Below are 25,881 nucleotides of genomic sequence, written 5' to 3' on the forward strand. Positions count from 1 at the left end.
CTATTTTCCTGCATTTTTTGAGTACTTGTCACACAGCCATATTGACACGATTAGAGGCCTATGGTCTGGCCTCTACCCAACAGGGTATCCTTCCTGAATGTCCCTATGTAGTTCTCTATATCCATGAACAGTCTCAAACTTATGAGGTGCTGGGTTCACTTTGCTTCCTTTCAATAGACTACACAGTGTACTACCTTGGTTACGTTTTTTCTGTCCTTGCATACTACTCCAGTATGTTGACACTATTTGAATACGTATAGCCAGTTGGGAACTATCTTTGTACACACTCACTCTATCTTGGTACTATGTAACCTGAGATTTATATTATAAAATACAGATAAACCCTGGCCTTTGGTCAGTTGGTACTCTTTATGGAGTGTATGCACCTAGGATTATAAATCTACTATCTACTTGAGGAATACAGTCTCTTACTGTACTGACAGTCTGTCAATTACATTGTAGAATAATGACATGCACCTGATGAAGGGGGCCTGCATCCTGAAGAAACGTGTTTTGCTGACAAACTTGAATATAAAGAAAAGTTGTGAACACTGAATTGACATCGAATTGCATTATTACTCTTACAGTATAATATTGTTAAATGACATACATTTATTTTGGAAGTTTGAAATTGTTCACCTAATTTTGCCTGATTCATTCAGCATCAAGGTGTACAGGTGACGGGAGTGTCAGATACCCTTGGACACCCTACTGTTGCCTTGTACAATTCAGCACCGTTTCACCAATCTGCAACAAATTTTGCATAGTTACCTGTTAGGAGACTCTGGACATTACTGGCTACATAACATTTGGACACCCAACATCGTTCCCTGGATTTCAGCTCTTTCACACATGAGACGGTTGCCTGAAATCGGCGAGACATCAATGTGGTTATAGAAGGACCGGTCTTCATCTGTAAAATGCATGGTTTCTGGGACACTTGCACTACAATGCACAGCAATGAACTGCGTTATTTCATTCAGGGGTTTGCCCCACACTATGGTGATAGTCCCTCCTACCAAGTGGGGATTAATATATTATGTTACCCAAAAGAAGGGACACTTACATCATCACTAAAACAGCATGTTACCCTCAAACATTTAGAACCTTACTAACAGCCACTAAACCAATGTGGGCTGTGTGTTAATTATTTGTACCAATGTTGGTACAAATAATTAATACCATTTACAAACTATTCACTAAAAAACATATTTTAATTAATTTACTTATTCATAGCACAATTATCAAAATTAAAAAACATATACACCACATAAAAGTATACAATATTATAAAAGTAGTTTTTCCACCACACAGAATCAAGTACACATATGCTCGATATAATCCGCAATAGCAACTTAATTTCTCTTGTTTTCCTCTGCGTACACAATAGCCCATTTTATATATAAGTTTCTGTCCTTGGTGTTGTTAATAACTGGACATTCTTCAGGGGCAGAAGTATGACTTGTGCTTTCTGTTGGCTTTTCTATTCTCTATAATCCTGGTTCCTATAAATGAGGGTACATACAAACAACAACACATTACTATGGCATTTTTCGTTCTTTTACTCAACCTAGCCAACCCTAATCACCTATAGGGTGCAATAACATATACTTTTCTTAATATACATGTGCAGAAACAAACTTGTAACACTGAATGTATTCAAGTTCATTAACTGTTATAATTCTTGTTAGTCACCTTTAAAGCAGTATAGAGAGTTCCCCTATATCTACAATAAATCCTTAAATCGTTTATTCACAGTATTTTTGTCATGTCTAAAGATACCTAATAAAAAACACATGTCCCTCTTCACCCAAAAGGAAATAGGTATAGGGCTGTAGTTCTCACCTCTGTCTACAGGATGGATTTTCTCACTTTCAGAGGAGCTTATCAAGTTCTTCTTAAAATTCTTTTTACAAAACAGCCAACACTGTACCCCAATCGAAAGGTGTGGATTGCTAGATCTTTTCCTCACCTAATGTAAAGTACATAAAGCTTCATCAGTTTCTTTACAATTCTGCAAATACCTAGATATTAACAGATATACCTAGGTACCCTTACCTCAATATAGGTCAAGATGCATGAATTAAGCAGGACCTAGGACGCCCACTCTTCCAGTCACGTGTACTGTAAAAGGGTCATCAACCATTTAGTAGGTCAATTGGATTACAATGTCAGGTCTGTAAGACAAAAACTAAATGTCAGGCCTATAATACTAAACAGACCCATCGTTGTTTATCTAAGGAGTCAATAATACTAGCTGTAAGAGTACAAGAAATGTCAACTATACTGAATCCAGCTCCAATCCTTCGCTTACCTCTATTAACGGGACAACGTTCCCATATAATTACTCCAGTCCGTGAATCTGTGATCCAGAGTGGACAATGAAAGAACATAATAATTGTCAAACAGATAATGTAAATTAGATGTCCCTGTGCATTATTATACATAGGGAAGACCAATAGGAAATGCAAGACACGCATGATTGAACATAAGAACTGCTTAAAAATCACACTGACAAAGCCCCATTAGTCAAACATTTTGACGAGAAGGGCCATTCCTTTATTGGATTTGAGAGGTGCATCTTGAAGAAGATCAGAGGGAAGAAACAGGAAGACATCAATAGGAAATCAATTAATTTGAAACAAAAACCTATTTTTTTTACCAACAGCCATGTGACAGGGCTGAATGAGAATATTGAGTGGCATAATGTTAAATGAAAATTAATCTACACATTCACCGGGTTAAATACTGATATGTTGCAGTCTTGCACTTCATATGGTCATTCCCATTGTGGACATTACGATGTACTCTGCAAGGGCAACATTTATTTAAGTGCTGTGCCTATCCTATGTTAAATAGTATGATCCAAGGTGTGGGTAATTTTAGGTCGGTTTTTCATGACCCTACTCATAGGAACCTAGACGATTACGGATTGAGATTGGGGACATAAGGAAACGTCATCAGCTAGTATCAGAACCCATAGTGGCTAATTTATTGCGCACAGTTTCTATGTCAAAAGCGTTTAAAGCTCTCGTTCCCACCCCTGCTGCTGCCACAATCAATGAATCTAGCCCCCAGCTACGCGCAATTTGGTGATGATCCATAGAAATTGACTACATTTGTAGCAGCTTGGGAGTAATAAGGAAACATTGCCCCATGATAAATCTATGTCTAAGTGTACCTCTGTAATGATAGACGCTTGCATTACGTGTTTGCAATTCAAATGTTGTCTTTATACTGGAAAGTCTAGCATGTTCACAGTTTCTACTTTGTTTGATTTGAAGAACACCATTCTCCATGTGGGATGCCTGCCATATACAAAATTAGTTTTAGATATGTGTGGGAGCAAGGGGCCAGCAGGCCCCTCTCATCCTTTACTTCTCAGTACAAAACCCGGACCAAGTACCTCCAGTAGTGGGTTCGCCCCTTGCCCTTATGCAATGTCGACTTTGGTTAACATTTGCGTAGATGGGACCACTGAGCAGGACACAGGGCATCCATTTTTGTACCCCCTTTCGACTCCATCTTGGTGAGTAGGCCTCACTGCGATAGTACAAAACGCTTTGCTTCCCTTTCTCACAGCGGCCGGACGCACAGGGCACATGGCCCCCACCAACTTTCCCACTCTGACTGAAAAACTCTGCAGCTCCATTCTCACGATGAAACCGGAGGTACTTGCAAAAAATAATAAATGTAACACATCACTCTTCCTCTGAGATCACTGTCCTGCATGTGAACCAGCATGAGCTAAGCACATAGCTCGTTCATCTCCACAAACCTGTCCTTGCCCCCGCACCCTCGCCAGTGGAAATTTACTGCCATTGTGACCCTGTGCCCCTGCAAGGTATTCCTTTCATGTGCCATGATGCCCACCCAACAGATCCCCAACTAACATTAGACCCCTGCTGCAGTATATCGTTGTCTACCACTAACAAATGTCAGATACCTGAGATTCTTATGAACACAGACCCTTACTTCAACCAGTGTATTATGGTGGTCAAGGCCCTTAAACCAAGGCCTTTATAATCCAATGTAACTGATAGTATAGATGCACGTGTGATGTTTATAGAGACATGATTAGTTATTCAAACACTTCGAACGATTATTAATTATTGCATGCATTTTGAGAATATATTATGTTAGTTTAGCTAGTGACCACCCTGCTTCACAGCGACCTGACTTTCACCCATTCAGAGCACAGATGCCTGATGTCCATCCTCCCGTCAACCAAGCAGCCAACCCGGAGGAATAGATGCCACCCACACCATGGGCACCATATGGACTGTCCAATCCGGGACCAACGTAGTATCCTATGTTAGTTGCGTAATTTGCCCTATAAAATGTAGTGTAACATTAATTTTGGTCTGAGCGCTCTCAGAGGCATCAGAGATCTTTGAATGCCATTTACTTATATAAACCTTGCCTTGAACTCTCGCAGCCTGCTCTCTTTGCCTCATTTCCCGTCTGGGGTGCGTCAGTTTTATTCTTTTGCACGAGAAAGACGGGGAGGGCACAAACATTTGGTGACCCCCCTGCAACGTGATATGGAGAGGTGCCTCGAGGCCCGCACCATGCGGCGAGATCCGGGACGCCCCCCAGCAAAACCATCGCCACCGCGGCCGACCAGCCTGTGCGCACTACAAGAAAGGGTCAAGGGTTCCCGGTTGACGAATACCCAACTGAAAAAGCTGCTCGCCGCGGCGGGCCGCGGCTTGGTTGGGGTGCGGACCTGACTGGGGTCAGACCGTGAACGGTGACCCTCGGATTACACATGAGTGCCGGTTGCGAAAGTTCTCAAGGAAAGGTAAGGGGGAAAATAAGGGAACAGGGGAACAGGTGGTAGTGGGATAAAGCCAAGAGTAGGGGCTGTGTGAGTGATGTTGAGGCTTTTCTGATCTATCCTTTATATGGCCATTAGGTTTTGTGAGAAGTAAGAAGAAGAGAAGAGGTATCCTAGCCCAAACTGGGTAGAAGGCGGCGCCGCATAGCATTGTCTCGTCCAGTGCAGATAAATAAGTGAAGATAAAGAGAAAATAGGTGGGGGTCTCGTATATTGAGTAGACTCGGAGTACTTATTTAGAATATTCTTTTTTCGCGTGAGCAAGAATTCTTGAGAAAGAGTAAGAGGGTGTAAGAGGTGGGGAGTGAATGAGAAGAGTAGCCAGCGGGGGAGGATAAAAAGTGTTCAGTAACGGGAACAAGGGGGAGATAAAAGCGACAGGTAGTGCATGTTATGTGTTATATGTCTTTTTTGTCCATTATTGTTGCGCATGTCAAAATGTTGTAAGTGATTTGTTGGTAAGGGGTTATATATGCGAAAGTGAATTGTTGAAATTGGAAATGCAATGATTACAAAGGTAACGTTGAATATTGATGCACAATAACTGTCAGTAATTGAGAAACGCTTAATATATTGTTGACCTATAAAAAAGAACGGGGGTTGAAGGTTGTGATTAGAGGGAGGATCAAGTGCAAGCGCGCACACAAAGCAAAGGGAGAAACATCGTCATGGGGGGAATGACACCATTAGCTTACATTTGCCAACATCTCCCACTATATAGTGACAGGATACAGAAATACCACGATCAATGGATGACGGAGATAAAAGGGGACAGCGTGACACCAATTTGGCCAGAGGGAGGGTCGTTTGACAAAAGGGTGTTAGATTTAGTATCCACACATTTATTGGCAAAATATAAGGGAAAACAGTTGCAGAACAGAAGAGAGGTATTGGACCTGTGGCGAATGTTCGAGGAGGTCACGCCTACAGCAGAGGTAAATACAGAAAAAACAATAAAAAACAGAAAACACAGGAAGAGGTAAGCGGAACACCAAAGGTTGAATGCACAACGACCACAGTTGAGAATGATACAACCAAAATATACCCCTTATTGACAAGACCAGCAGTAGGATACAGTGAGCCTCTGTATATACCAGCGTGCCCCACCCCCACTCCCTCAAATGGAGCGGTAGCCATGGCGCCACCACCATACGATAAAGGATGCCTTTGTGGCCAGACAAGTGCGCCCCCTGTACATTTAGCGCGACTAACCGGAGAGTTAGACCGCCACTTAGCGCATGCACAAATGGAAATAACACGGCTAAGAGCACTGTGTGACAGGGGACAAATGCTACCGGGGGGAGGGGAAGTACCACCATTGTCTGTAGCAGATCTCACACCACCGCTAAGTGCAACAGGGGAGTTAGCGGGGTGTGAGATCTGCTATGGACAATGGTGGTACTTCCCCTCCCCCCGGTCACTAGTGCAACAGCGGAGTTAGCCCCAGCGACGCCAGAGCCAGCACAGTCCATATTGTCTCAGGGAACACCCACATCACAGGGGCGAGAGAAAGAATGGCGATCAGGAGAATTCCTGTTCCATCTAAATGATAAACCAGTGAGAATCATACGCCCAGCAACTCCAGAAAGCCAGCGAGGGGAAGAACAAGAGGAGAATGGCGAGCAAGAAGAAGAAATAGAAGAGGTGTGTAGTGATCTAGACGAATACGAGGAAGGAGTGGCAGCTGTAGGATCCCCGCTGCCACATCATTTCGATGACTTAGATCCACGGTCACCCCCACAATGGCAGGGTAGATTAAGGCAGCAAGTAGGGAATATGCTGGTAAGTAAGACAAAGAAAGGGATGGTAAGTAAAACAGGAAAGAAGCATAAGTTGCAGATGCCGTTGATACATAATACTATATTCCGTGGGCCCAGATGGACAAAAACAACCTGTTGAAACTCCTCCCCCCACTTGCAGGAGGAGCAGAGAAATGGATACATGCGTTTGAGAAGAACATGGCAGGAGTACCGTTAACGATAGGTGATGTAAAAAGTTTGCTAGTGTCCACCGTCGGTGATCAAGCAGACGCTGTGTGGGAAAAGGCGGGGTTCCCAGGAATAACAATGAGTTGTGACTGCCACAATGGATCACCCTTCAACAATGTTTGAGCACAAGTATGGACGCATTGCGGCGCACATTTCCAGATATTCCAGATTTACATTTGGTAATGCAATGTACAATGGAGGGGAACGAGGATCCTACGCAATTCATACTGCGGGTGCAAGACTTGTGGAGAAGCGAAACTGGTACGGCGTGGAACCAATCCACCACCTTGTTCTATTTTATAATCAAGAAAGGGCTTCCGAAGGAGGTACAGAAGGCTTTGGACAAGATAGCTGGATAGAAGCCAAGGGTTGGCCTGAAATTCAGAGCATAATTGTGCACCACTGTAGGAGGATCAAAGAGAGAGAAAAGGAGATAGCACAAAAAAGGCTGGCAGATGAAGCGAAACTGGTACAGAATAAATTAGTGAAGGTCGCCTCCATAAACGCCAGCGTAACAACAGATAGAGAGAATGAGGGGGATGAAAGTGCGGGAAGCAGGCCAGTCAGAATAGCAGCGCTGTGGGCAGCAGGAGAACAAGGACCGTGGAATGGAGAGGAGCAACACAGAGGACCACAGTGGCAAGAAAGGCCGGCAAGAGGACTAGGTGGGTCCTGTGGCCAGAGAGGGGGCTCGGAGGCATGGAGAATAGAGGATTCGGTGGCCAAGGGATGAGAGGAGGACAGCAAGGGTCATGTTGGAACTGTGGGAGATGGGGACACTATTCAAGAGATTGCAGAATGCGGCCCTCAGGTTATTTCCAAGGGCAACCACCCGTGAACAATGGACAGGTATGGGGATGCCCACACCCAGGTAGCGCCTATGAATTACCAATGGGAGGGGGAAGACCACAGGACCAGTGTTATAACTAACAAATGCAGCAAAGACAACCACCCTCACAACCACATCACAGTGCATCACAGCCCATGACAAGACAAAACACTGTAGGAAATGCCAGCAGCAACAGTTTCGCGACAGCTGCACATGGTGCACCTGCACCGTTCCGTGGTGCAACAGTAGTTGGAGATACTGTTTTCTCAGTGCCCGTACAAGAAAGGTACGCAGATTAGGACAGCCCACAGGGAGCACTTGCGTGTCCAGTCCTATCCACCACCCTACGTGCAGAAGAGGAACCACTAGTGGGGGTAGAGATAGGAAATAAGCAGTTTATCTTTATGGTAGACTCAGGAGCGAAAAAGTCATGTCTTATGAAAGGGTAGTGACGGCAGTGATGACACAGAAAACATCATTAGGCCACAAGCCACTGGCTTACTACAGCGGAACACTGGATGCAGTGATGCAGGGCCACTTCGCGTGCGAACAGGCCCTCGCAGCCGCGGCCTTCACCATTGAAAAAAGTGCCATAATTGTAATGGGATGTTCAGTAACATTGTATGCAGAGCATTCATTAATTGCGATTCTTGAGCGGTCAAAATCAACACTGACAACACAGGGGGAAACCGCATATGAGATAATAATTTCAAGCCCCAACGTGCATGTGGTCAGGTGTAAAAAAGTAAACCCAGCAACATTCATTACAGAGCCATGTACTATGGAGGATATGCAGGAACACGACTGTGCAACCTATGAGGGGGAGGGTGATGATATTCCCAAGGCGAGTGAAAACACCCTGAAGGAAGGAGAAATATACTTCATAGATGGTTCAGCATCAATAAACCCAGAAACAGGAGAGAAGCATGTAGGGATGGCAGTAGTACGAAATGGAGGAAGACAGCTATGAAAAAATCATCCAAAAGCATCTCCCGTCCCATTACTCCGCACAAGTGGCTGAACTAAGTGCATCAATTGAAGCATTACGTACAGCCAAAGGATGCACAATGACTATATACTCAGATTCAGCATATGCAACTACCACTGTCCATTCAGGACTATCCCGCTGGCATAGAAGAGGGTTCAGACGAGCAGATGGGTCACCAGTACAGCATGCCACACTATTGAATGAATTAATAGAGGCGTTGGCAGAGCCATCGGTAGTGGCAGTGGTGAAATGCCAAGCCCATACCAACAACACAGATGCAATCTCGTTGGGAAATGCGGCAGCCGACGCAGCAGCGAAGGAGGCCTCGTATTTCAATATAACACCAGCGGCTGAGTGCATTGTTAAAGCTGCCACCGTAGAACCACTAGCAGAATCCTATAGTTACACTCCCATAACACAGCTAATAGAGTTACAGAAGAGACCACCATTGGAGGAACAAGAATTATGCAGCAAGCGGGGATGTAAACAATCGGCCACAGACCACATTTGGAGGCAGGAGACAACGGGGAAGGTAGTGATGCTGGTAGAATTACTAGAGCTAGCATTCCAACAGCTGCACTTTCCAGCCCATGTAGCGAAACAACACATTGCCGCAGACATTCAGGAACATTGGTTTGTCCCCAACTTACAGGAACATTTGTCAAAATTTATCATAGACTGTACAACATGTCAAATATACAATTCAGGGATGACATTGAGGACATTGCGAGGTACTTTGCCACGACCGGCAGGGCCCTTCAGAGAGATCCACATGCATTATGCAGATATGGGAGAGAGATGTAACGGGGCAAGATATCTAAATGTGTTAGTATGTCCTTTCTCATGGTGGGTGGAGGAGGGTACATGCCCCCACCCAGACGCGAAGTGCGTGGTGAAGTTTCTGGTGAGAGAAGTGTTTTCCCGGTGGGGAATATGTGATGTGATACGGTCGGACAATGGCACGCACTTTGTGAATGACATCTTCAAAGAAGTAACGTCACTCTTAGGGGTGAAGCACAAACTGTGTTCCATTTATCATCCAATGGCGAATGGAGTGGTGGAAAAGATCAACGGACTGCTCAAGAGTAAACTATCGAAATTGTGTAATACACTAAAGAAAAACTGGTTGTATTGCTTGCCCCTAGCACTGTTCCAACTCAGAAAGCAACCATGCAAGGACCACCATTTGAGCCCCCATGAAATTGTGACTGGGAGGCAAATACACAAGCCACTCTCCCCAATTAGGAGAGCATCAGATGCACACAGGGCTGCCACAGTGCTGGGGAAAGAATTTAAGGAATACTTGACTCAGCTGACGCACGCAGTACACAGCATAGCGTGACAAACAGCACCGCCTTTTACTGAAAATGTGGCAACTGATACTACCACACCAGCTACAGATAGCCCAACTGGGTCGCTGATGCCAGAAGCACAGGTATATGTGAGGAGTTTTGTCAGGAGATGGAATTCACCAAGGTTTCATGGCCCATATGAAGTGATTTACAGTACGCCCACTGCAGTGAAAATGAAGGGACTGAAATATTGGGTGCACGTCTCAGATATGAGGAGGGCACGCGATAGTACACTCCCTCAGAGCGAACAAGAATGTGCAAGTGGTACTACAAGTGATTTTGGGAAGCAATGACAACCTGATCAAATGAGACAAGGAACTTGTAGGGAGCAAAAACAATGATGTTCCTTCTGATTTGCCTTGCCCTACTTTTCTATCTTTCTCCCATTCACTCTCTTTTCATCACTATATCTTCCTCCTGCTATAAAAATGCACAATGAAAAAGAGGATATAAGTGAAGCGAATAACAAGAAAATGTATAATAATAAGTACAGCAACCATAAACAAAAACAATGAGTAAACATGATGTGTAAATATACATATATAATGTACATATTATGGTGACTTAACAAATTTGTATTGTCTCTCCAGGTGACAAAATGGCCAAACGAAGTGCACTCGCAGAGAACACGTTAATGTTAGATAGCAATAGGGATGCCATTAGGGCTAATAAGTTTAGCAATGTTGAATGTGTTTTGAAATGTGCTGCTGTTTTGTTTTCTGTGATGTTGTTCTTAATAGCCTGGTATTACACTCTCTTATCTCTGGTTAATGACATGCATAAAGGGGGGAGCGCGGCTAAGCTGATATGAGAAGGGTCAAGCCTAATATGGACTGGAGCAAAGACAATATGGGGAGAAACATATATCATTGGTATTAATGATACAAATGTAACACAAACTTCAGAGCACGCTCCTGCTGATCCAACACTTGTCTCCTTGTCACATCCGGGCATAAATATGAGTAATGATTATGAATCAAATGAATATGATGGCGACTATTATTGGCTGAGTAACTTAGCCAACACAAGTATGCATGCACAGACAACCTTAGAACCTACCTCATATTACACTGCTGCTACTAACGAGTATACACATGCCATATTCAACAGCAATCATACTGCCTGGGCTGGAATGTTCCCAATACATTATCAAAAAGTGAGAAGCTATAAGGAGGAAGGGAAAAGGAGAGAAAAAAGGGGGGCGGAAAGGAAAAGATACAACATTTATCATGACCTGGGGTTAGATGAAATAGAAGACCCCCGCCACCCGGATCAGTCTAACAAATGGTATTCAGACATGAGTGCTACGGCAAAGCAAGCAACAAATGAAAGCTCCTATGTCTGTTCACTAATGCCGCATGCATCAGGGACACCCAAAATGTTGGTACCACAGGAAGTGCCCTTGTTGTAGGCTCAATGTTTGATTCACTTAGTTCTTTGTAGGATAAAAAGCACCTTCCAGGCACACACCGTCACTATAGAGAGGCTGGAAAATGAGAGAACATGCACGAGCCGGCTTCAAGGAGTTATTTGCATCAAAGAGCCATTTCTTGTCATAAAAGGAACGAGGTATGCAGAGAACAAATGGCACGATCAAACCATCGAGTGCAAAGCAGAAGCACTCCGGGGACGATCTGAGGACACCTTCTGATGGATAAAGGAAGTGTGTGCTCCTATTTTGTCAAACACGTCACTAAGCTAACATGGATCACAGCACTGGAAAAGCCTATAAAAATTCAAAAAGAAGTACCACACGAACTATGCTTCCATGGGGAAGGGAAAGTGAACATGGGGGAGGCAAGGAAATGCAACAAGACAGTAATAATACCTGATATGAAGAAAGGCACCGCAGCACTCATGGACATGTATTGGATTTGTGGCAAACAAGCCTACCTGCATCTACCTGCATCCTGGAAAGGTACTTGCGCCTTGGCCATCATCCATACAGCCCTGATGGTAATACCCAAAAGCCATATCCAAGGAGCAGCAGGGGAATCGTCAGGCAGATCGGCAGCAGGAGAATCGTCTGGCAGATGGGCAGCAGGGCAATCGGCTGACCCATCAACAGCGCCCCAACAAGTAAAAACAGAACCTCCAGCTTATGAACTGTTGTCAGACCACGAGTTGAAAACAAAGTTATCACGAATAAAAAGATCATCCAACTATATTTCGTCTGAATCATCAAAACTCCTTGCTGAGATCCCACAAAAGTACAAGCTCTCCTCATCCGCAGAGACATTTTTTGCATCGCTCCTAGCGCCAGGGCTCCAAGTACGAGCAAATGCCAAATGGTTACAAATAGTGCGCTGGGAGCTAATCCAACTGGCCAATGACACTGAAGAAGGATTCAACGTTATAACAATAGAGCTCTGTGCCTTGGCCTAATGACAATGCAAAAACAATATGTTCTAGATCTCCTCACGGCGATGGACGGTGGTGTTTGCCGAAAAATCAGGGGGGCGTGTTGCACATTCGTGCCATCTGAAGATGCAGATAATGGGACACTCTCACATGTGATAACAGCAGTTCACAACTTAGGAGAGAGGATGAGAACAGAGGGCGGAGCAGAAGAAAGCACATGGTTTGACAACATGTTCAGCTGGATACCATCATGGGTAAATGTAATGATGAAAATACTTGTTCCTGTCATCGTCTCTGTGTTGCTATTCTTCTGCGTGTGCCAATTAGGACTCCGGTGTTGTGCAAAAAGTTTGCGTACCTCAACTATAATGATGGTAACAATGGGCTGACCGACAACGGTAGCAACTATGATAGATGCACAAATACAAACAGGGGAACATAATACTCCAAAATACAGGATGACTGCCATCTATAGGCAATATGGGGACAGGGTTGATAATTTATACCACACCACCATCAAGGAACCAAGAGAATTGCAATGGTATAAAGAGGTATGGGTAGACCTGGATGGGGATGGTGGGATATGCCTAACATACACTCCAGACGAATATGCAAGAAGAGGTAATAGCTTGAGAGGTGTATGCAGAGCATGGATGCCAATAAAAGGTCCCACAGCCTGGGAAGAAGCAGCTGCAGAAAGTGAGTACTACCGAAGGGAGAATGAAAGAAAAAGAGTGTCATAATTTGTTACTTTAGATGTAACAAAAGGGGGGAATGTGTGGGAGCAAGGGGCCAGCAGGCCCCTCGCATCCTTTACTTCTCATTACAAAACTCAGACCACGTGCCTCCAGTAGTAGGTTCGCCCCTTGCCCTTATGCGATGTCGACTTTGGTTAGCATTCGCTTAGATGGGACCACTGAGCAGGACACAGGGCATCCATTTTTGTAACCCCTTTTAATTCCATCTTGGTGACTAGGCCTCAATGCGATAGTACAAAACGCTTCGCTTCCCTTTCTCGCAGTGGCCGGATGCGCAGGGCACATGGCCCCCAACTTTCCCACTCTGACTGAAAAACTCTGCAGCTCCATTCTCACGATGGAGCCGGAGGTACTTGCAACAAATAATAAATTTAACACATCACTCTTCCTCTGAGATCACTGTCCTGCATGTGAACCAGCAAGAGCAAAGCACATGGCTTGTTCATCTCCACAAATGTGTCCTTGCCCCCGCACCTTCGCCAGTGGAAATTTACTGCCATTGTGATCCTATGCCCCTGCAAGGTATTCCTTTCATGTGCCAGGCCGCTGACCACACCATGATGCCCACCCAACAGATCCCCAAATAATATTAAACCCCTGCTGCAGTATATCGTTGTCTACCACTAACAAATGTCACATACCAGAAATTCTTATGAACACAGACCCTTACTTCAACCGGTGTATTATGGTGGTCAAGGCCCTTATCCTAAGGCCTTTATAATCAGATGTAACTGATAGTATAGATGCACGTGTGACGTTTATAGGACATGATTAGTTATTCAAAGGCTTTGAACCATTATTAATTAGTGCATGCATTTTGAGAATATATTATGTTAGCTTAGCTAGTGACCACCCTGCTTCACAGCGACCTGACCTTCACCCATTCGGAGCACAGATGCCTGACGTCGATCCTCCCGTCAACCAAGCAGCCAACCCAGAGGAAGAGATGCCACCAACACCATGGGCACCGTATGGACTGTCCAATCCGGGACCAACGTAGTATCCTATGTTAGTTGCGTCATTTGCCCTATAAAATGTAGTGTAACATTAATTTTGGTCAGAGCGCTCTCAGAGGCAACAGAGATCTTTGAATGCTATTTACTTATATAAACCTTGCCTTGAACTCTCGCAGCCTGCTCTCTTTGCCTCATTCCCCGTCTGGGGTGTGTCAGTTGTATTCTTTTGCACGAGAAAGAGGGGGAGGGCACAAACAGATACAAACACCATACTACCATCCGGCAGTGGCTGTTTCAATGCACAATTGTATGAAACGCATTTAGTCAAGTTATAGTCCAAAAAATCTTGGTGAGTACACTCGCTGCAGTTCTTGCGGCAGAAGAAACATGAAACATCAAACAAATTATTAGATCCATTCACTGAAACGTTTGGGCCTAAGATTTTATAAGTGCCAGTCATATGAGTCAGTGACAAAAGATGCCCGGCAATGTACCAAGACAGAACTCTTGCAGTTCCATGAGGATACTCATTTGTAGCACTTTCTCGCAGGTTACGGTACGGTTGTAGTTGTCACGCAGGACTGGAGCATCAGGTGTAGTGCATGCGATTCTCAGAGTCCATGTAGCGTCTTGCATCAACCCATTCTTTACAGAGAAAGCATTTGCTTGGCAAGTCAGGAGCCCCCACAGCAAGGCAAGTCCCATCCCCTTCATACTGCTCTACATTCGTGGTGTGAGCCTAGTAGCAGGAATATAAACAGGCATGCGAGAATTCTGCAAAAGTACAACATAAGTACTTCCAACACCTTGACTTAACACTTCCCCAGCCTCAGGCTTTTTGTTTGGACGGTGAACCCAAACCTTTATCCCGGTGCTACCGAAGCCTCCTTCCCCCTCAGTGTAGTGTCTGGGATTGCTTACTTTCTACCACTAGGGGAACAACTGCTTGCTCACAAATCAATTGTGCAATTCGGTCATATTTGGTTAATGGTACTGCAGATGCACCAGCGTTATGTAAGAGTACCGAAACAGTCCCTCTATAATCAGGATCAATCACACCTCCCAAAATGTCAATGCCTTTTTTCGCCAGGCTGGATCATGCAGCAATGCGTCCATAGGTGCCAGCCGGCAATTTGATGGCAATACCCAGCGATATGGATTTGGTTTGTCTCGCTGATATAACGTCATCTTCATAGATAGATAAATCAAGTCCAATGCTACCCGCCGTGGCTTGCACAGGCAGCTTTGCTTCTTTGTCTGTCTTCCACACAATAAGAGTCTTTGTGGATTCCACTTTCTCACTTGTCAGTCTCACAAAGGGTGTCTGCCGGTTTCCCAATGGACGATTGTTCAGTTCAAACAGTGCTTGTGCCAGGTGTTTGGACCACCCCTTGAGAGTGTGAGTCTTAGTCAGTTTCTTTATTTGTTGCTTGAGCAACCCACTGCTGCGCTCCACCAGAGCAGAGGATTCTGGGTATCGACTGATGTGCAGTGTCCATTTGATGCCTTGTTCAAGTGCCCAGTTATGCACATTGTGTCCAGAAAAATGGCTGCCTTGATCTGATTGGATTTCATCCGGAATGCCATAATGCCTGATGAGGTATTCCATTCCGTGCAAGGTAGCCCGTTGATATGCATAGGCAACTGGATAGGCTAACAGCAGTCCAGAATATGTGTCTACCATGCTCAACACATAATGCTTTCCATTCTCGGGCGGTAAAGGGCCAATGTAGTCAGCCTGCCATACGCTAGCAGCTCTTTCACCTCTTCTCAAAGGGCTTTGAGGCTTCCTCTCCAGCAGGCAGTGCTTCACTTTGCAGCACACGGAACATTGGGAGGCAGCTTGCTTGGCATGATCCATGGTAATGGGCTATTGTCTCCTCTTAGCCCATTCATAGGTTCCTGCTTGCCCTAGGCGCCCTGAGGTTTGGTGTGCCCAGTCCACCATTCCTTGCAATACCTCAGCTTCTCCAGGTGTTGTCACTGGGCAAACTTTCACAATTTGATCCACTTTGTTGTTGAACAGGGCAGCCAGTGAGGTGTCAGGGAGCATGTGTGCATCGACATGCCCAATGCAGATTTTGCACCTCTCACCTTTGCACCACATTTCTTCCCAGATGTCCAGCCCTCCCCAGATTGGAGTGTTCTTGATCTGCCAGCCATCTCTTCCACATGCTGATGCCCAATGTGTCAGGCCTTGATATGTTGGCCAACTGTCCGTGTACATATATGCAGTCTCTGTCTCTTTCACCTGTTCAATCACAGAGGCCACCACCTGTAGTTCAGCATATTGACTGAATCCTCCCACACCTTCTCTCATCAGCAGTGTTTCTCAGTGGAGCTGGAATGCAACAGCTTGCCAGTGTATTTGCCCTTTATCATACTTTGCTGTGCCATCCGTGAACCGTGTAAACTTTTGTTCTTCCTCTGTCAATGTATCATAGGCGGGTGCGACTTTGAAGGGAGATTCTGGAAATGCCACAGGGGTGCTTGGTTCAGGCATCGCTTCCAGATCTACTGGCTCGAGCATTTGTTCTTGCAGTCTGGAAACCCCTGTGCGGCCAGCTTTCGCACGTTGCTGTAAATACCATTTCCATTTGACATGAGTAGCGTCTTGCGCTCTGCCACTTTTTCCACTTGCAGCAGAGTCGCGCACCCATCCCATGATGGGAATTTCTGTGCAAATTGTCACTGGTTGCTCGCCTGTTTCTTTCAGTCTCAACTAGAGCCCAGTACACTGCAGCAACCTGTTTCTCAAATGGAGTGTATCTTGTCATGGGATCTGTGAGCTTTCTTGACCAGAAACCTTGCGGCACTCTTTTCTGTCCTTGCTTTTGCCACAAGCTCCATACAGCAACATCATTGTAGACAAGAATTTCCAGTTCAAAAGGATCAGTTTTCGTCATGGGGCCCAGTGTGATGTAATTCTGCAAAGCGTCCTTGCTGAAAGACAGACTGTTGCTCTAGGCTACATGTAAAATCATGTTTCTTTCTGGTGACTTTGTAGATGGGTTTCAGTATCAGGCTTAGATGAGGTATCTGATTTCTCCAAAAACCCATTAACCCAATGAACCTTTGTGCCTCTTTTTTATCTGCTGGTGGAGCCATCTGCTGAACCATGTCAATTACAGGGTCGGGAATTTTCTTAACTGACCCAGACCAGATTGCACCTAAAAATGTCACCTCTTGAGCGGGTCCCTGTACCTTTTTGGGATTTATGGCCCACCCCTGGTTTTGCGTATGTGTAATCAACTTTTCTGCAGCTTTTTCTACATGTTCTTTCTCAGCACTGATCAGCATGATATCATCAATGTAATGAGCAACATACACATCATCCAACTGTACCATCTTTAAGTCTCTGGCAATCAATCCATGACACAGAGTGGGACTATGCAAATACCCCTGGGGCAATTTAGTCAAGGTAAATTGTCTGTCTCCCCAAGTGATAGCAAATTGGTCTTGCGATTCAGTGTCAATATCAATGGAGAAAAATGCATTGGCCAAGTCAAGGACCACATGCCATTCACCCACTTCTTTTGTAAGGTTTTCAATCAGAGTAATGATGTCTGGCACTGCCACAGCTAAGGGTGGCACCTTCTTATTCAAAGCGTGATAATCAATTGTCACACGCCACGCCCCATCTGGGCGGCGAACAGGCCAGATCGGTGAGTTGAATGGACTGACTGCCGGCCTCATTATGCCAGCTTTCACCAATGACTCAATAGTTTCACCAATCTCTGTGTGCCCTCCTGGCAACCTGTACTGTTTCACGCACACTGGCTCAGAAGGAGGAGGTACATGCAAGGGGGACCATTTTGCGTGCCCAACCACCACGGGGTTAACAACTCTCACATGGATTTTCCGATTGCCAAAAACAAATTCACCTAAATCTGTAGTCACACTTTTGCCCAACAACACATCCATGCCAAGTATATACTCCGGTATGTCTGCAATCAAGACATTTGCTGTGAAAGGCAATCCCTTGCCAATTGACATTTTTACATTAAAGGCTTTTGCAACAGTTTCTGCTCCCCCATAACCATTGAGCAAAACTCTGGGACCATATAATTTACTGGGATTGCCATTCAAAATGGTTGCCTCAGCTCCTGTGTCTAATAGAGCCAGGACATGTTTTACTTTCTTATCCAAACACAATGTAAGTGGCACAAAAGGGCGTCTGTCTCTGGGACTGGTTCTATTTATTAACAGTACATCAAAGACAGAATCAGCCCTTCAATCAAAAATGGGGTCTGGGACCTCCCACTTGTCCTTTGCCAAATCAGGGTAGCCTTTTGCTCGCACTTTGGGCTTCAACACCTCTTCTTCACAGGGTGCAGAAGGCCTACTTTTTCCTGATCCCTATTTTTTCAGTTTTTTCGATTTCTCAAGCAGCACAGGTGTGGGTTTACCGTCTATCTCTTCCTTTGGAATTCCCGCTTTTAGCAGGTCCACCCACATTTGTCTGCGTGTAACCTCAATTGTTTCAGTTTTCTCTTTAGACTTTACATTTTTGCCACGCTTTTTCTCTGAATCATCACTAGGCGTGCCACCTTCCGCACATCTAACCCTTCTAATTGCCCTAGCAGAAGTGCCACTTCACCAATGGCTTTACCTTGTGCTGGACCCAGCAATGAAAGCAATGCTCCCTTCATATGACCCGGAGCATTTCTCAACAAGCGCGCGCGCATTCCAGCTGTAAACAACTCCACGTCAGGCCCTGCAAAATTTGCACTGTATAGCCATCTCTCTAAGCTGATCTGTCACTTCCGTTAGTGACCCCCAAAGGCCCCCAAAAGCCCCAATTCTCTTCCATGTCCATTGGACTCGCCTACAGATTCAATAGGGCAGTCTGAAGCCAATTAAAAAGGAATGCAAGCCTTGCTGCCCCAGCATTACATAAGTAGTGAGTGAACCCATTTTTAACAATTCTTCTGTGGTTAAGAAGATCCCATCAGTACCTGTATCCCACAAACGTAGACACCACTTCAGAAGTGCTTCACCTGTCCTCTGTCTAAATAACTTGGCAATGTCTAAAAGCTTGGTCTGTGTATAATCGCGGACAATCCTAGTATTCTGAATGTTTCCACCGCCAGCTTGGCCTTTTGACTTGTTAGTGATTAATGGCCGCGCTGAATAAACACATTTCTCTGGAGCACATTCCAGGTCCTCTTCATCAGAGCAGTCTAGCTCCGCAAATTTGACTTCAATGGATTCATTACAATCAAATGTTTGTTCGGTTTCGCTATCACTAACTTCACCCGACCATAAATTTGGGTCCCAATTATCTTTCCTAATTAATGCGTGAATCCTTATCTTTGAAGGGTTGCCCCGCCACTGTCTGTGCTTGTGCGTGGCTACACGCACAGCTAAAGAGGTACTCCTGTCCACCATCTGATCAGCCCACTTAACGGACGATTCAAGGGCTTCTCTCACAATGATTTGTTGCTCATGGATCAGGGAAATCTCATCGTTCAATTTGCGAATCTGCGCATCTTTAAGCAATTCATTCTCATGCAACTTCCTGAGCACCTGCAGGAACAACCAGCCTATGTTTCCTTCTGCTTTAAGCTCCCGTCTGCATTTCCCAAGCGGCAAACTCTCCAAGCACTCACTAATTACCGCCGGGGAAACATCATTCTCAAGCTGTCCCATGCCCTCAGAGCCGAATACCGATGCAAAATGTCTGCCACACCCGACCAGGTATTTGTTGCTGGCTAACCTGGAATGTGACAGAGTACACTATCCCCCACATTGCATTCATCCTTTGCTTGTTTCTTCCAGAAGGGCGTTGTGCTCGCAAACCCTGCTCACACCGCCAAATGTAGTGAAAAGGGAGAACCAGCACTTCCCTGGGACCAGCCCTTAGTGCAATAAAATCACTCCTAATCACCTTCCCACACAAATAAGTAACTTTGCGAAGCACAGTGAACTCAATCTGGAAGAAAGCCAATCACACAGAAAATGTAATGCTTGCATTTATTACTACAGTGTCTAATCAGAACTAAGCAGCATTTTACAATAATATGGGAATGAAAGTGCAAGCTGGACAATACCAATTGTCAGTCACAGATGAATATGCAATTATTGATCTTACGCTCCTAGATATCTTGGATGGAGATACGATCGAATCACACCCAGGAACCTCGCCACTCAAAGTGCCCGGCACCCCTCAAGAAGGGAGGGGAGGACTGGCCAAGCCCCCCACAGGCCTGCACCAGAGCGGGGATGTGATGCTAGGAGTCTCAGCCCTCTAGTGTACGGCTGGTCATCCAGGCACTGTTCCTATCCGTACGCACATTTCACAAACAGCCCAGGATGAGTCCGTCCCTCACTGGCCCAGGTATAATTTTCTTATTAGGGGCTGCACGTCAATCACTATGACGTATCAGCTCTTCGAGAATCTTCTAGGCTCCCCCTTCCAGTCACCAAACATGTTTTAGCCTGGAAAGTTACCAGACTGGAAACAGCCAGTCTTGGCTCCCAGGCTTCGTGTACGTTGTTTTGGGAAGGCCTGACATTCCTGTGTTATCAGTGCACCTGACTCGCAGAGCGAAGACGAGCAAGGCTGTGCCTGGCTCCTAAAGGCTGCTCTGAGCTTCTTGCAAAGCTAGATGTTTATGTCTTCAAGAAGGGCCTTCGCAGTTAACCCCTCACAAGCATGCTGGCTCACTCAGTTCGAGAGGCCTGGCTGGTTCAGCATTTTTCCTCCACACTTCGAATAAGTAGCTAAATACATTCAAGATATCTCAGTAGGTTAGTGCAAGTGCAGGTTACTGCAAGCGCCTATATGCTTTTCATGACAGCTGTTTTTGTCAACAATTAAAAGATGTACAATTGTGTAAAAAGACTACTTTGTTTGGCGCATTGTGATTGTATAACCTCATCTAATGTACTTTCTATAACACCCACATATACCGCTCCCTATCCCTATCCAATGCACTACTCTCACTTCTCTCCTCCTACAAAACCCACCCACCTTTCATTCTTTCTGCTTGTTGAGTCTTCCTCCTCCTTTCCCTCTAATATATCTCATTCCCTCTAAGCTTTGCCTCCACCCTTTGATATGAATACTTTCTACATGACAATTTGATTCCCTCCTGCCACTCTCACCATCACTCTACTACTCCCTCCTCCATTGTACTACTTTATCTTCCACACTACTAGCACATCACCCCGCATCTTAATCAGACCTCCTGCTTCCAATTCTGCAAGCACTTAATATTCACTCTCTGCACTCTCACTCTTAGCTACACTAAGTACTCTCTCATACATACTCACAAAGTAGAACCACTTACACTCATTAACAATACCTCACCTGTTCCAGAAATCAGTGTGACAATCTGGCTCTAGTTTGTTCATCCTGACGGTCTCTTGGTCTGCCACCTCCCCTCCTCTGACCTCACCCAAACAACTCACAACTTCCTTTTTCCTGTTTCCATTCATATCCCCCTCTCTACTCCTTCCATTGGATCTCTTGCCATTGCCAATTTGGCCCTGTCTTGCCTGCATGGGAGGTGTTATAAACAGAGGAAAGCATAAAAAGTGGGTAAAGCCTGACCCCTTCTGTCCATGTGAAACTACCATGTTGCCATGATGGTGGCCACTATTGTGAACTGTCCGGGTTCATTTTGGGGGTTTTAGTGTATTTTTATCCAAGGTAAGTTGTTAAGGATTTCAATCAGGCGACGCAAACACCCTGGTATCGTTCTATTATGTAGCGCCTAACTGAGGTGCTTTTCTCCTTATTTATGTGGATTCAATTTTTTGATGGTACACCACCCATATCAAACCCTCTTTTCAAATACCCCGGGTCACAATGGACCATGAACCAGGCTGGTTGGTCAAATGCAATATTTATTTATTTATTTAAAATTCCAAAGAAATCACACACTTTTAAAATGGGGCAGCAATCACCAATGGAGTGATGGTTACAAATAAGAATGTGAGCAATGGACTGGGTTTGACTTTTTAGTGGAGCACATACACAGCACAGCATAATAGGAGCACTTTTGATTTAGGACAGATAGCACCCACGTTAAAATTTCCCACTGAAAGGGTCCCTCAACCCACAAATAATCAATTCTGAATGGATCTAACGAAGCAGCAGGTGATCCTGAATAAGAAGCTTAAAACGGAATTCAACTCTGACCTTCCCTCCCCAAATAAGAGTGAAGACCAGATTTGAAAACCTTGCAATGTTAAAAAGGACACTTGGAAATGGATGAATAAAATAAGGAATGTGTGCAAAAACCTTGAAACAAATACAGTTCTTCACTAAGGCAACAATGTAAATGTACTAACAATCACAAGCAATAAATTAGCAAGAGCATACAGTTCAAAAAATGAATGGAAGATTTAAAACAGTTCACCATCAAAATGAAATGTTGGAAACTTTACGAATATTTCCATTTTCCGTGTAAATTTACTAAAACGGTTTCTTTGAAAAACGGGTGAAATATTGTAAATTACATTTTGTGTTGGGGATAGCTATAGATCACAGGTACACTATGGAAGTGAAAGTAAGTCTCTAGCTGGTAAATTGAATGAGTTATGCAAGATCTAAGATGGTGCACTTTGAGTAAATGAAGGTGTGAAAAAGGAAAGAAATCAGTTGTGACAAGAATAGTTTTACTCTACACTAGTGTATTCAGGCTAGGCCACCAGAGAGGGACACAGTAAGCTCTAGGGTTGATTCGTGAGTTCAACCCTCTCGCCCCTGCGCCCACCTTAGCGGAACCAGTCCAATCACTCGAAATAGGATTAATGGCTCAGGATTTCAGAAGAAAAAAATTACTAAAGAGATGGGGGTATCACAAGAAATCACAGGCAGGGTTGCAAGAATGAGCGTGACAGTTTGAACAAGGTATCAGGATAAAGATAGGGTGACTTAGAGAGTGCGATGAGAACAAAGACAAGAAATGCTATTGGTTTAGATGGGGTGGCAATTGATAATCACGGTCCACTTTATAGTTTTTGGATTTCGGACAGTCAACGGTTCTGGTCACTACACTGCAGGGCAGTCTTGTCAGGGACCCCTATTTATAGTGCATAATGACATCATCAAAGTATAGACTGGGCAGGGTTAACTAAGCAAACCCCTAAACTACTTGGATTGGATAGGGGTGCTAATCTCCACCTTGCTCTCAACTGGTTGGATTTCCAGGGGAATGATGTCAGATTTATGAGGTAAGTTTTACAATGTCCAAAATCTCCCATACATTTACACCATTGCAATCTCTTTGCAAATTATATACACAGGTTACATATTTTGTGTAGCACAAATCCATCCAATCGTCCAGTCTGTGGGACCTTGTTTCACCCTTCTGACACATTTTGGTAATTTTGAGCATAAATGATTTGGCCTTAAATTCCCTAACTTTATGCACAGATGCACATTTTTCCAAGGGATGTATGTACAAAAATGTATGTTTGCAATATTGATACTTGACTTTCTTGTCGTGCAGATAAGGACGGGCTCCACTGGAGGCCACCATGGCAGAATACTGATTCCTGACCAAAGGGAACCCCAGGATGCCAGCCTCAAACACAGGGAAAAAAGCTTCCTAGCACCAGAAAACCCTTCAGTGGTGTAGATGATGATGGCTGCTGAAGATAGTCCGATTGGTAATCACTGAGGTTTGAGTAGAAGCTTTCAGTCCAATGCAATTTGCATTTAAGCTGAATGCAACCCAATTACAAATATTGATCCGGAAAGGTGGGTTGAATGAGGTAAGGATAGGAAGCAAAGAAAAGTAAAGAAGGATGAAGAGAGCTGGAGAAAGCACAAGCAGAAACTAGATATGCGAGATAGGGAAATGCCAGAGCGGATGCAGGGTGTGCAAGAGCACAGAAAAGTTAAGTACAGTCATGGAAAACTAGGATGTTTGCCGTTAGAGGTGCAGCGGCATTCAAAGAGGAAAGTAGCAAAGCTGATGCAGACAGAAGGCGTACCTGGAAAGCGAGTATCAGCCGAGGGAAACCTCGGGTGAAAGCGGAACGAAAAATCTGGAAATAAGGCGAGTGAAAGGAGAAAGAGCAACAAACCAGCAGGCAGGCACAGACTGATCCAAGAGCAGGAAGGAACCCTAGTAGTCCACAAAGCGCAGGTAAACAAGAACAAACAGCGAGAGTTGCTGCAGCAAGTACCAGGAAGAAAGATACAACGCACCGTACTGAGATCACGGAGCGTTGTTATAGAAACGTTGTAACGCGGCAGCCAGCTTGGTAGGAGACTAGACCGCATCTTGTGCTTCTCTGATGACTCTCAACAGAACAGGGTTTCACACAAGAACCGCAGAAACACTTCCATCTATGCCACAATCTCCAAGCCTGCCGCATGACAAATTTTTACAATTTCTGCTGCAGAGATAGGAGTCTTTAAAGTGTATTCCTGAAATAGTCTTTGTGAACAAATGACAGTTCCTTTGGTGACCTGGATCATTTTATGTTCTTTAACTTCACTGCTGCCAACTGTCATTTCCTTCAGAGCATGGTGGGGTTTTCTCCCTGGTTTGAAGTTATATTGCCCCTTCAAACTTCAGGCTTCCATCCCTGGGAGCTTCATTGTCTGGGTCCCATCAGAGATGAAAGTCTGTTCAACCCCATAAATATCAGGGGGCTGTCAGTATCTGCTGAGAGAGAGCCCTCCTTTTGGTGCCACCCCTCCAAGCAAAACCTGTTTCTCAACGTGCATCTCCAGCCACCATTGTCCTGGAAAAGCTGGCCATCTCTCAGCTTAACCTTCATTCAGACTCTGTTGGCTGTCTCCATGACCACCAGTCTGGCTTCAGAGTGGCCAGAAGCACAGAAACTGCTATCCTGAATATCCATGAAGATCTGCTCTCCAACCTGGACTCCAACTTTCCCTCTGTCCTCATCCTTCTTGATCTCTCTTCTGCCTTCTACACGGTCAACCACACCATCCTGCTCAACCATCTCCGTGATAACCTGGGCATCACTGATCAGGCTCTGGCCTGGCTGACCTCTTTCCTCTCTGACAGGTCCAACTTGGGTCCTTCCTGTCATCTATCTTCCTCTCTACCTGTGGGGTTGCCCAGGGGTCTAACTCTCGCCCTGGCTCTTCAACCAATACCTGGCAACTCTCGCCCACTCCATTGCCATTTTCCGCTCAGATTTCCTGTGCTACGCTGATGAGACTCAACTCATTTTCCAACTGCCCTCGGCCACCTCCATGCCAGCAAGACAGAGATCCTCCTCATCGGCACACCATCTTCATCCTTCTCCCTCACCCTCTGGCTGGCCTCCCTTGCTCCTCCTCCTACACCTACCTGCGAGGCTAAGAACCTCGGGGTCATCTTTGACTCCACACTTTCCTTCTCCGCCCATAACTCTGAGGTCTCTAAAAAGTCAAACTTCCTACTGCACCTCCTCAGAGGCAGAGGTACTCTCCCTTTCATCTCCTTCCCTCAGAAGCTCACTGTCTCCGAAGCTCTGGTTTTCTATAGGTTGGACTATTGTAACAGACTCTTTCTAAATCTACCTGCCTCTACTCTCCGCCATGTGCGACATATCCAGAACAGGACTGCAAGACATGTCCTCGGCCTCAAGCCCTGGGATTGTATCTCTCCAGCCCTGAAATCTCTCCATTGGCTCCCAGTGGATGCAAGGATTAAATTCAAAACCCTCTACATGGTCCACAAGGCTTTCTGGGGCCTGGGTCCAAAATACCTTCAGCTATCCCTCTGCAAATACCTCCCCTCTCCAGCTCGTCGCTCCTCTACCTCTAACTCCCTCTGGGTCAATTGTTTTTCAAAGAAACAAACTGAGGCTAGATCTCTATCTTCGGCTG

Source organism: Ambystoma mexicanum, chromosome 6q (genome assembly GCF_040938575.1).
Source record: "Ambystoma mexicanum isolate Mex_15411 chromosome 6q, UKY_AmexF1_1, whole genome shotgun sequence".
Lineage (NCBI taxonomy): Eukaryota > Metazoa > Chordata > Amphibia > Caudata > Ambystomatidae > Ambystoma > Ambystoma mexicanum.